Source organism: Aegilops tauschii, chromosome 2, assembly GCF_002575655.3.
Source record: "Aegilops tauschii subsp. strangulata cultivar AL8/78 chromosome 2, Aet v6.0, whole genome shotgun sequence".
Taxonomy (NCBI): Eukaryota; Viridiplantae; Streptophyta; class Magnoliopsida; order Poales; family Poaceae; genus Aegilops; species Aegilops tauschii.
The window spans coordinates 364,978,509-364,992,020 of NC_053036.3; positions in this window are offsets into that span (position 1 = coordinate 364,978,509).

Consider the following 13,512-nt stretch of genomic DNA (forward strand, 5'->3'; position numbering starts at 1 on the left):
ACCGCCGGTACTACATAGTCGCGCTCTTGCTCATGCCGATCGCTCTTCTCTTCTACATCATGGAATAGATAGAGATGATGAAACTTGTGTGTGTGCCATGACCATGCAGTTGCACTTATTCGAGACATGCCATGATCGCACTTGTGTATCGCTATTTTCGAGATTTGATGATATTTGTGTTGAATGATGATGATGGTATGATGAGACTACTGTATGTCTATGATATGATGAGAATAGTGTATGTTTAGTATGATCTGATGAAACTATTGTATAGAGCTTGTATAAATACACCACATATACATAGGGGGTGAGGGCCGGCGAAAGCAGGAACATTAGCAGTAGCGCTGGAGAGCACCTAGCAGTAGTGATGGCTTAGCAGCAGCGCTTCACATGAAAAAGCGCTACTGATAACTATTAGTAGCGCTGGTCCAGGAAGCGCTACTGCTAACAATACTTAGTAGTAGTGTTGCCTATACCAGCGCTACTGCTACAACTTAGTTGTAGCGCGCTAGCAGTAGCACTGGACCAGCACTACTGCTATGCATATTTCAAGCGCTACTACTAGGGTTTTCCCTAGTAGCGATCATACATGACGCTCCAAGCAAAACACATATCATGTCACGAATAAAAATATAGTTTCGAGTAAAATACCGATGGTCGTTAGAAGAAAGAGGGGATGCCACTCGGGGGCATTGAGGGAGTCCTGGATTAAGGGGGTCCTCGGGCGTCCGCCCTGTTGGGCATGGGCCGGACTGATGGGATGTGAAGATACAGGACCGAAGACTCTCACCCGTGTCCGGATGGGACTCTCCTTGGCATGGAAGGCAAGCTTGGCGCCCGGATATGATGATTCCTTTCTCTATAACCGACTTTGTATAACCCTAGTCCCCTCCGGTGTCTATATAAACCGGAGGTCTTAGTCCATAGGGACAAGAATCATAATCATAGTCATACAGGCTAAACTTCTAGGTTTTAGCCATTATGATCTCGAGGTAGATCAACTCTTGTAATACTCATATTCATCAAGATCAATCAAGCAGGAAGTAGGGTATTACCTCCATAGAGAGGGCCCAAACCTGGGTAAACATCGTGTCCCCTGTCTCCTGTTACCATCGACCTGAGACGCACAGTTCGGGACCCCCTACCCAAGATCCACCGGTTTTGACACCGACATTCGTGCTTTCATTGAGAGTTCTGCTGTGACGTCGAAGACAGGATTGATGGCTCGCCTTGTTATCAAGGACAGTATCACCGCCGGAGGTGCCCTGTCCTCAGGCCAAACCCTCCGGCTGGGCGGCTTTACCATGACCGCCCCTACGGCCGTTAAGCCAACGATGACTTCTCGGGTCATCGAAAACCTCCTCCGTGTTAGCTTCGAATACTCTAAGCAGATGGATCCGACTGAGTTATCGTCTTTGAATGAGCTCCTAGATCGCATCGCCTCCCTGGGGGTTGCTACAGACTACGATCGGATTGGGCTTAAACCCGACCAGAGAGAAATTAAATCTCCGCTGATCACCCACCAGATAGCGGTAGTTGAGGAGCAAGACGACAACTCTTCCTCTATATTGAGGACGAACTGTGTTCGGATTTTTGAGCTCAAAGAGCGGGGCACCTGCCTTTGGAAAGACATAGCCCGCCCTCCGAACCTAGAATCGGATGATGGGCCTGAAAAATCAGTTAATATCCTGGAGCTCGAGCTATTATGTTTGGAAGTTCTTCAAACTCCGGATTCCAAATTGGGTCAGGGTTCGGATTTAAAGCCACCCACCCACCCAGATAGACGCGATCTCATGTACATACGGCAGCATTCTCAGGAAACATCCCATCACTTTTGGGCCAGATTCCTCCTTGGTAAAGACAAGATTAAAGATTGCCGCAACGAAGACGCGATCTCAGCATTCTGCAATAATTGCACGGACGAAGGACTCCTCAACGCCATCAATCGCCGTCGCGTATTACACTTCGCTGACTTGGCAACCATTGTAAAGAAGTACTGCACAATGGAAAGCGCCTGGAAAACTCAGGCAGCTCTCTGAGAACCACCGGTTTCCACTCAACCCTTCGTCCGGGCAAAAAGGGTGCACCCTTGCAGCGCACTAGATCCAAATAGTCAAGAAATCTAAGCACATCACGGGGCGCGGAACTGTTCTGGACGGATGGCTCGATAGGCCGTGCAAAATACATGCAACACCGGACACCATACCAACCCACAGCCTTAGAGCATGTTGGATACTCCGGCAAGTGGCCAAGAGCGGCGAGGACATCCTCACCAAAAATACACTAGTGCAACACCCCCCGGATGATGACGACCCGAGCGTATTGACAGTCTTTGAGACTTTCGCTTCAAACAATCGGCGTAAAAGGGCTTTCTGCGACCTTGCCGAAGTCTGCCAAGTCACAGCGATAAACCCTTGGAACGACACGGCCATAACTTTCAATGTCAGTGACGAACCAAAGTTCCGGACAGTCCGGGCACCAGCCGCCTTGGTCCTCAATCCAATTGTGGACGGGTTTCGGCTCACCAAAGTGCTCATGGACGGCGGCAGCGGATTAAACCTCATCTACGAGGATATGCTCAATAAAATGGAAATAGACAGAAGCCGCATCGAGCAAAGTAGCACGACTTTTCGGGGAGTCATTCCCAGTCGGGAGGCGCGATGCGCGGGAAAAATCATGCTCGACGTGGTATTCGGCACACCGGAGAATTATCGGTCCGAAGAGATAACCTTCCAAGTGGCTCCTTTCAACAGCGGATATCACGCCCTATTGGGGCGAGATGCATTTACACGCTTCCAAGCTATACCTCATTATGGATACATGATGCTCAAGATGCCCGGGCCCAACGGTATCATCACTCTTGCCAGTGATCCGGACATAGCACTCCACGCCGAAAATAAAACCGCATCCCTAGCCCTCGAGGCATTGTCTGAAATACTCGCGGCCGAAGAGCTAACCGCGCTGTGCTCTACTGTGGATAGGGATGACGTAATCCTGGACAAACAACCCAAATCCACCTCGTTTAAACCAGCAGATGAAATGGTCAAATTTCAAGTCCACCCGATGGACCCCAAGAAGACAGCAACCATCGGGGCAGAACTCGACCCAACTGTCGACGCCGCGCTACAAGAGTTCCTGCATGAGAACTGGGACATATTTGCCTGGCACCCTTCTGATATGCCAGGAATCCCACACAGGTTGGCCGAACACAGCCTCAATATATTAAAGGGATATAAACCGGTCAAGCAAACACTGCGGCATTTTTCCGAACCCAAACGACAAGCTATGGGACAGGAGCTAGCCAAGTTACTCGAGGCCGGATTCATCAGAGAAATAAAACACTCGGACTGGCTAGCAAACCTGGTGATGGTACCAAAGAAGGATAAATCCTGGCGCCTATGCATCGATTTCAAAGACCTCAACAAGGCCTGCCCTAAGGAGCCCTTCCCCCTCCCTCGCATCGATCAGATTATTGATGCAACTGCAGGACACGACTCACTGTGTTTCCTCGACGCATACTCCGAATACCATCAAATCAAGATGAAGTAGTCCGATCAAGCCACAACGGCATTCATTACCCCATATGGGCCTTTCTGCTTCAACACTATGCCTTTCGGGCTCAAAAACGCTGGCGCCACCTACCAACGCATGATCCAAACATGCCTGGAGAAACAGATCGGCAGGACAGTTGAAGCATACGTGGATGGCGTCGTCATCAAAACCAGGCACGTCGAGTCATTGATAGATGATCTACGTCTCACATTCGACAACCTCCGCACATATGACATCAAGCTCAATCCGGAAAAGTGTGTTTTCGGCGTCTCCGCCGGAAAACTGCTGGGCTTCATTGTTTCCAATAGAGGAATTGAGGCAAACCCAGCCAAAATCCAAGCTTTGTCACAATTGGCTACGCCAATAGACCATAAACAGGTCCAAAAGCTCACGGGATGCATGGCAGCTTTAAGCCGCTTTATCTCCAGATTGGGAGAAAAAGCATTGCCACTCTATCGCCTTCTCCGACACACCGACCACTTCGATTGGACGGACGCGGAAATGGCCGGACTGGAGGAAATAAAGGCCATTTTAGCGAGCAACCCAATCTTGGCCGCGCCGAACATCGGCGAACCCATGTTATTATACATATCGGCAACACACAAGGTGGTGAGCGCCGTGCTCGTCGTTGAGCGAGAGCAGGACGGACACAAATTCCCACTCCAGAAACCGGTATACTACGTATACATTGTCCTCACACCATGCAAATCCCGATACCCTCATTACCAAAAGAAAGCTGATATGTCTCCGTCGTATCTATAATTTTTAATTATTCCATGCCAATATTCTACAACTTTCATATACTTTTGGCAACTTTTTATATTATTTTTGGGACTAACATATTGCTCCAGTGCCCAGTGCCAGTTCATGTTTGTTGCATGTTTTTTTGTTTCGCAAAAAATCCATATCAAACGGAGTCCAAACGGGATAAATATATGTGAATTTTGGGAAGTGGAATCATCGCGAGACGATGCCCGAGGGGGCCACGAGGCAGGGGGCGCGCCCCTGACCCTCGTGGACACCCCGTAAGGCGGTTGTTGCCCTTCTTTCCCCGCAAGGAAGCTGATATCCGGATAAAAATCGTGTTCAAATTTCAATCCAATCGGAGTTACGGATCTCCGGTTATAAAAGAAATGGTGAAAGGGCAGAATCAAAAACGCAGAAACAGAGAGAGACAGAGAGACAGATCCAATCTCGGAGGGGCTCTCGCCCCTCCCGCACCATGGAGGCCATGGACCAGAGGGGAAACCCTTCTCCCATCTAGGGAGAAGGTCAAGGAAGAAGAAGAAGAAGGGGGGCCTCTCCCCCTCTCCTCCGGTGGCGCCGGAACGCCGCTGGGGCCATCATCATCACCGCAATCTACACAAATAACATCACCGCCCTCATCACAAACTCTTCCCCCCTCTATGCAGCGATGTAACCCCTGTTTTACCCACTGTAATCTCTACTTAAACATGGTGCTCAACAATATATATTATTTCCCAATGATGTATGGCTATCCTATGATGTTTGAGTAGATCTGTTTTGTCCTATGGGTTAATTGATGATCGTGATTGGTTTGAGTTGCATGTTTTATTATTGGTGCTGTCCTATGGTGCTCTCCGTGTTGCGCAAGCGTGAGGGATTCCCACTATAGGGTGTTGCAATACGTTCATGATTCACTTATAGTGGGTTGCTTGAGTGACAGAAGCATAAACCCGAGTAAGGGGGTTGTTGCGTATGGGATAAAGAGGACTTGATGCTTTAATGCTATGGTTGGGTTTTACCTTAATGATCTTTAGTAGTTGCGGATGCTTGCTAGAGTTCCACTCATAAGTGCATATGATCCAAGAAGAGAAAGTATGTTAGCTTATGCCTCTCCCTCAAATAAAATTGCAATAATGATTACCGGTCTAGTTATCGATTGCCTAGGGACAAATAACTTTCTCGTGACAAAAAGCTCTTTACTAAAACTAATTTAGTTGTGTCTTTATCTAAACAGCCCCTACTTTTTATTTACGCACTCTTTATTTTCTTGCAAACCTATCCAAAGACACTTACAAAGTACTTCTAGTTTCATACTTGTTCTAGGTAAAGCGAACGGTAAGTGTGCGTAGAGTTGTATCGGTGGTCGATAGAACTTGAGGGAATATTTGTTCTACCTTTAGCTCCTCGTTGGGTTCGACACTCTTACTTATCGAAAGAGGCTACAATTGACCCCCTATACTTGTGGGTTATCAATAGCATACACGGTCTTCATGGCATCCCGGAAGCTGCGACACTACTTTCAAAAGTGCTCGATTACGGTGGCTTCCGAGGTACCACTCCACGACATAATAAACAACCACGATGCCACGGGCCGGATTGCTAAGTGGGCCATTGAGCTCCTTCCATTCGACATAACATACAAACCGTGCTGCGCCATTAAATCCCAAGTACTGGCTGACTTCATCGCCGAATGGACAGAGGCCGAACTCCCTAAAGAGTACGGCACGTATTCCAACTGGGTTATGTACTTCGATGGTTCCAAAATGTTGGCGGGGTTAGGAGCGGGCGTTGTGTTAATGTCCCCCACTGGAGACGTAGTTCAATACGTACTCCAAATATTATACACAGACTCCAACAATGCAGCCGAATATGAGGCCTTATTGCATGGTCTTCGGATGGCTATCTCCATGGGCATACAACGCTTGGAAGTGCGCGGGGACTCAAACCTCGCAATATCTCAAATAAGTGGAGATTTCGATGCCAAAGACCCAAAAATGGAGGCTTACCGTAACGCCGTTCTCAAAATCTTGGCTCGGTTCGAGGGGCTCGGGTTTCATCATGTGGCTTGAGAAACTAATCAAGCGACGGACGTCCTTGCTCGCATCGGCGCCAAGCGCGACCCCGTCCCACCTAACATCTTTCTGGAAAGGCTTCTTAAGCCGTCCATGGTGTGGCAAGGGGAGAGCGGCAACACCAGTCCGGATCCGACTATAACCCCAGATTCCGAACACACCGATATCATCGGGGCTCAGTCACCGAAATAACACCGTCGGCCCATCTCATCATGGCAGTCATTGCCCCATGGACCGAACCCTTCTTGGCCTACCTTAATAGGCGAGAACTCCCTGAGGATCAGAATGAGACTCGCCGCATTGTCCGGCGCTCGAAAGCCTACAAGGTTCACGACGGAGAACTCTACAAGAAAAGTGCTACCGGAGTACTTCAAAGATGTATCTCCGAGGAAGAGGGGTGGTAGCTCTTGGCTGAAATTCATGCCGGTCTCGGTGGTCACCACGCCGCGGCTCGGGCCCTTGTAAGCAAGGCCTTCCGTACAGGTTTCTATTGGCCGACGGCCCGAGCAGATGCACAGGACCTTGTCCAACGTTGCGTCGGATGCCATCTTTTCGCCAACCAAAGCCATATGCCACCCACTGCTCTACAAACAATCCCCATCACTTGGCCTTTCGCGGTCTGGGGGCTTGATATGGTCGGACCCCTTAAAGGAGGAAGCCATCAGAAAAAGTACCTGCTGGTCATGGTGGATAAATTCACTAAGTGGATAGAGGCCAAACCAGTTAAAATGGCCGAAGCCGGGCCAGTGATTGAATTCATATCCGGTGTCGTGCACCGTTATGGTGTTCCACACAACATCATCACCGATAACGGCTCCAATTTCACAGTCGATGAGGTGAAAACCTGGTGTGCCAATCTGGGCATTAAACTCGATTACGCCTCTGTCTATCACCCGCAAACAAACGGTCAAGTCGAACGGGCCAATGGTCTTATCATGAGCGGCATTAAACCTAGCCTAGTGCGGTCTTTGAAAGAATCAGACAAGCACTGGGTTGAGGAGCTCGACTCTGTACTCTGGGGGCTGCGGCCTACGCCCAACCGCACTACTGGATATACACCTTTCTTCATGGTGTACGGTGCAGAGGCTGTGTTACCCTGCGACATTATTCATGACTCACCTCGAGTGCGCATGTACGAAGAGAGAGAGGCCGAGATTGATCGGCAGGACAGCCTAGATGCCCTGGAGGAGGAGCGTGATGTTGCAAAAGCCTGCTCCGCACTTTATCAACAACAGGCCCGCAGATATCAAAGCAGAGAAGTACAGGCCAAGACTTATAATGTTGGCGAACTCCTTCTACGCTTGCCGGAGAAGAAAAAGGACAAACTCAAGCCCAAGTGGGAGGGTCCCTTCATCATTGACGAAGTTCTCACTGGAGGAGCGTACCGCCTACGTGATGCGTTAGACATTCGCCTAGAGCCGAACCCCTGGAACGCGGCCAGACTCCGAAGATTCTATGCCTAGCGCCGAACTCTTTGTTCGTCCCCTTCTCCCTATTGTTTCCATTATTTTTCCTCTCTTTTTGGTTTTTCTTTTTTAGCCTTAAAGCTTTCGCGCGGGTAAACCGTGCACCCATGACGTACACATCCTCAAATATGTACGTCCATTGTACCTGGGGGCTTCTTGGACAGAAGGTTATTATTGTTATTTTCCGAGCATCACGCTCATCACATATGTGCGTTTTCCCCATATGTACCTATTCTTCGCCATTATATGCATCGATATGACTTAAGTTCTGGCCAAGCTGGGTTGCCTGGCTCCTGTGCTTATGCCTTACGTTCCCGTTAGTTCGGCTAGGGCATAAAGGGAGCACCTCTGCGATTGTTACTGCCGGGTCATCCGGATGTGTACCTCAGACTGGGTGAAGCTGAAAGCTAGCGTACTTAAGGGAATATTCGGTCGGCGGACTAAAGATGTTTTTGCATTCACCCCATTTTGAACCCCCAGATGTTACATATACTACGATTTTTCAATCACAGTTTGGACATGCACATTAACGCATGTACACCCAGGGAAAGGAACCCTTAATGGAACTATTCTCTCTGGAAGATGTTTCTTACAATCACAATGTAATATAACATAGCTAGCTAGATACAACTTGTCTGTTCAAGCAACTATGACCCCTACGTGTAGTTTCCACGCATACCCCGGTCTATTTTGCTGCTCAGGTATTCGGAAACACTCCGCGCCTTCGGGTCCAGAGGTCGAAGTGAAAAGTTCTGCCATGACAATCGTTTTACAATCCGGCTAGGGACAAGTATGTCAAGGAAAGTACATAGTCACTTGAACTCAAAAATTTCCTCCTCTATACCGTCTAACAGGCTGTCTAACTTACAATCCTGTTGGAAATATTTGGCGGCTACTTCGACTTGGTCATATACCAAATTAACGGGAATTTCTTTTCCGTCTGACCCTAGAGGTCCGACCCGGGCCATATGATTCGGATCAAGCTTGGTATACCGTGTTTTCACCATGGCCCAGGCTTCTCTTGCACCTTCCCGGCAGGCCGATATCTTCCATAATCGGAAACGCCGCCGCGCTCCCCTAAATAGCTGTATAAGCTCCTCCATCCTTCCTGGAGGGGAGGAGGATGCCGATAAGGCCTTGGCAACACTTCGCATCGCCTGTCGAGCTTGCTCCTGCATTTGCGACAGCTCTTATAGCAGATCGCCCAAGAATCCAGACATCTCCTCTTCGGGACGGCCGGTCAGTATACCTACAGAAATATCTCTGTCAGTCCCTTTTATCTCTGAATTACACGGAGGTAAGTTTGACCACATACTAAATATGCCGCCTCGAAGCCTCTTATTTTCCTTCACGGAGTCAGCCAACTGGGCCCGCACATCTTTCAGTTCTTCGCCCAGCTAGGTTTTGGAATCCTAGAGCTTGTTTTTCTCCTCCCTGACTCGTGTCAGCACACGTTCGCCCATGGCCAGTAGTCTTTTGGCTTCTTGTTCTCCTGCTTGAGTGGCTTTCTGTTGCTCCTTCAGTTGATCTGATGATCCTGCCATGAGATGAGCAACAGTGTTAGCATTGTTGGTATATAATTATGTTTTCTCGATGGAGGGGAACATTACCAGGGGACGCCTTCTTGGATTTCTCCACTTCGACAGTAGTAGCAGTTAGCTGGGTCCGATACTTTTCTAGTTCTTGAGACAACAGGTTGTTCTTCTCTGTAAGCACCTGGTTATACAATGATCCTTAAATCAGTTGTATCAACTGCCTCAAGTCTCGGGGGCTACTGGTATATAATTATCAGATTGGTATAATATAAACTTACCCGCATATCTTTCAAATGCTGGTCTGCGGCTCTGGTAAGCCCGTCTCAAGCAGCTCGGATGTATGCATCCACCGAGCTGAAGCCATCAAATGCCTCTTTTGTAAAACCAGGGTCGCAAAGAACGGCCCTCCGACGCTGATGACCCATGGCGCTCTCCACTTCTGAGTTCGTGACGGATACGTCATCCAAATCCTCGGCCAAAGAACAATCCGGCGTCACTCCCGTATCTGCCCTTGTCTTTACAGCAAGGTCTGGAACCTAGCTGTTGGGAGTATGACCGGCAGTATCCCTGGACATAGTCCGGCGAACGCTTTTCCTGAGAAGGCACAAACAGAAAATGTCACAGTTGGATGTGACTGCCAAAGGGCATATTTACGAAGCCATACCTCTTCGGTGAAGTCACGGTCGGGCCTTCGGTTGCCTTCCTCTTCGAGGGCTTGCCCGGCGTGGATGCTGCTCTCTCTGGAGCGGCCTCTGGTGCAACATGGCGTGCCGAACGCCTCCTCTTTGGAGCACGAGACAGTGCGGTGGGTGAGGCAGAACGAGGAGGCTCTTTTGGAGGAGATGTCTCCTGATTACTTATGTGTGAGGCAGGGAGAAGACCGGGATAGTCGGCGGTGATGGCCACTTCCGTGCCGTCATAGCTCGCCTGGTAGAATACCCCATCCTCGAGCACCACGAATATGTCCGGATCCTCTTCGAATCCGGGGTCAAGGTCCCGTTTGTGGTGCTCTGGCTGTGGGGCGGGGCTGTGTTGCCCCTCGGTGATCTTTCGCCATTTCTGTTACAAATGGACGGATTAATGTTCATTAAAAGTGACTCAGGGAGTAGAATGAGTGGAGCAGCGGGGTTGGAACTCACCCAGCTAGGAGGATTGTACATGGTGGATCCATCTCTGCGCTTGATACGAATAAATTCCTCTTCCTCCCCTTTGAACAGCTCGGCTGATATTTTTGCCAAAGCGGCGGGGGTGTCCGGACCCTTCCGACCGCAGCGGGAGGCGTCATCTTCCCCATTATAGTGCCACATGGGAAGCCCTCTGTATTTGAGTGGCTGCTCCCCTCGCACTATGGAAGTCGCCATTACCTCGACTATTGATAATCCGAACTGGGCAAGCGTCTTTATCTTGCTCATTAGTTGACGGACTTCCGCACTATCTTCCTCCTCGAAGCTCCGAGGGCGCCAGCTGTGGCGTTTCTTCAACGGAACACTTGTAAATTCGGGAAGACCCATTCGAACTGGTTCAGGAAGGGTGACGTCCTCGATATAGAACCATTCGAAAGGCCACTCTTCGGATGCCTTCTTCGGTGTGCCGGACAGGTATCCGGTCTCGGCGATACGCCATACCTCGGCTCCGCCCACTTCAAATATTGATCCATCTTGGTTGCGGGGGACGAGGCAGAATAGGTTCCTCCACAATTCAAAATGGGCCTCGCAACCCAGGAATAGCTCGCAAAGAGCGACCTAACCCGTGATGTGCAGGATGGAGGCAGGAGTGAAGTTGTGCAGTTGAAGGCCATAATACTCCCGAAGCCCTCGGAGGAACGGATGGATTGGAAATCCGATGCCTCTTAGCAAGTAGGGAACGAAGCACACTCGTTCCCCCTGGATGGATTGGGGAAATTCTCAGCCTGAGCCCCGCCATTAAAGGAAGTCAATCCTGCTCGAACGGGGACTAGATCTGCGGGGGGGGGGGGGGGGGGGGGAATCCCTGTGTTTGCAGCTTCACCAGCTGACTGTGGGATACGCAACATCTCTCCCAATCGCCTTTTTCTGGGCCGTGGGGACAGGAGGAAGAGCTGGGAGCGCTGGCCATGTTGGAGTGGTTTTTCCTAGCAAGCTCTGAGGATTTTTCACGTGATGCGGAACGGATCTAAGATCCAATCCCTTTAAATAGACGCTTCTCTTACATGGCCGGGTTGTTATATGCAAAAAATACCCTGACCTCTCGTATTCACTCGACACGTGGAAGCTGAAGCTATGGATGCACAGAAGCCGATGGGAACGACATTAAATGGAAGGCCGAATACAACCCCTTGAAGTCATCAGAGGAGGACCCCGCCTTGCAATGCCAAAGACAATCTGCGCGCCGGACACATCGTCATTGAAAGCCTGGTTCGGGGCTACTGAGGGAGTCCTGGATTAAGGGGGTCCTCGGGCGTCCGGCCTGTTGGGCATGGGCCGGACTGATGGGCTGTGAAGATACAAGACCGAAGACTCTCACCCGTGTCCGGATGGGACTCTCCTTGGCATGGAAGGCAAGCTTGGTGCCCGGATATGAAGATTCATTTCTCTATAACCGACTTTGTATAACCCTAGTCCCCTCCGGTGTCTATATAAACCGGAGGGCTTAGTCCAGAGGGACAAGAATCATAATCATAGTCATACAGGGTAGACTCTAGGGTTTTAGCCATTACGATCTCGAGGTAGATCAACTCTTGTAATACTCATATTCATCAAGATCAATCAAGCAGGAAGTAGGGTATTACCTCCATAGAGAGGGCCCAAACCTGGGTAAACATCGTGTCCCCTGTCTCCTGTTACCATCGACCTGAGACGCACAGTTCGGGACCCCCTACCCGAGATCCGCCGGTTTTGACACCGACACGCATCCCCAAGCTTAGTTGGTTGCTCATTTTTGGATAATAGCTTGGGATGTCGGGGCATCCCCAAGCTTAGGCTCTTCTATCCTTCCTCATCCACCGTAAGACAACCCAAAACTTGAAAACTTCAATCACACAAAACTCAACAAAACCTCCGTGAGATCCGTTAGTGTAAGAAAGCAAACCAATACTATAAGTATTATATCAAACCAATTCATATTTTGTTTTTGCATTATATCTACTGTATTCCAACTTTTCTATGGCAAAAACTCATCAAAGAAAACCATAGAGCCATCAAAATAAGCACACAACACAAAGAAAACAGAATCTGTCAAAACACAACATTCTGTAGCAATCTGACTTAGACGAAAACTTCTAGAACTCTAAAAATTCTGAAAAAATAGGGCGACCTGAGCAATTTGTATATTAATCTTCTGCAAAAAGAATCAGGGCAAAAGCGATTAAAAAATGAGAATTATTTTCGTGAGCGCAAAGTTTCTATCTTTTTCAGCAAGATCAAACAACTATCGCCCAAGAAGATGCTATCGGTTCTACTTGGCACAAAAACTAACTAAAACACAAAAACACAATCATAATAGTAGCATAATTGTGCTAACACTCAAGAACAGAAAGCAAAAAGCAAAAATAAAATTTATTCATTGGGTTGCCTCCCAACAAGCGCTATAGTTTTACGCCCTTAGCTAGGCACAAAGCAAGGATCAAAGTATTGTCATCTTTCTTCTTAACTTTCTTAGAGGTAGTTCCATCATGGGGTTTTGTGAACACAACATAAAACATATTATCCATGGAAACCTTTGCATTCCTTAGTTGGTGTTCATCATAACCTTTTTCATTCCCCGCAACAATCTAAGAATAATGTTGATTAACATTATTGAAAACCTGTTGGATTATATCCAAAACGGGGACTTCCTTTTTAAGATTCTCATCAAAGATTTTATTATCCCCAAGAAAATGTCTTAAAGCATAGTCGCTATTGTAAATAATTTCATCTATCACAGGTTTTTCATGATTCATACCATAAAAGTCAAAGATTTACCTAGCTTCCCGTAATATGTAGTCAAACTCATTCATAAGAACGAGAGTGGCCAACTTTTTAGCCCTAGGATTCTTTATATAGGGAAGCTCAAAAACAATATTTGCAAAGTAGGATGGGTACGAATAAATTTACTTTCAAGTTTTAGAACTAGTGCTGAAATAGCATCCGCATAAGATCTAGTAGTTTTAAGTATAGGAGCATC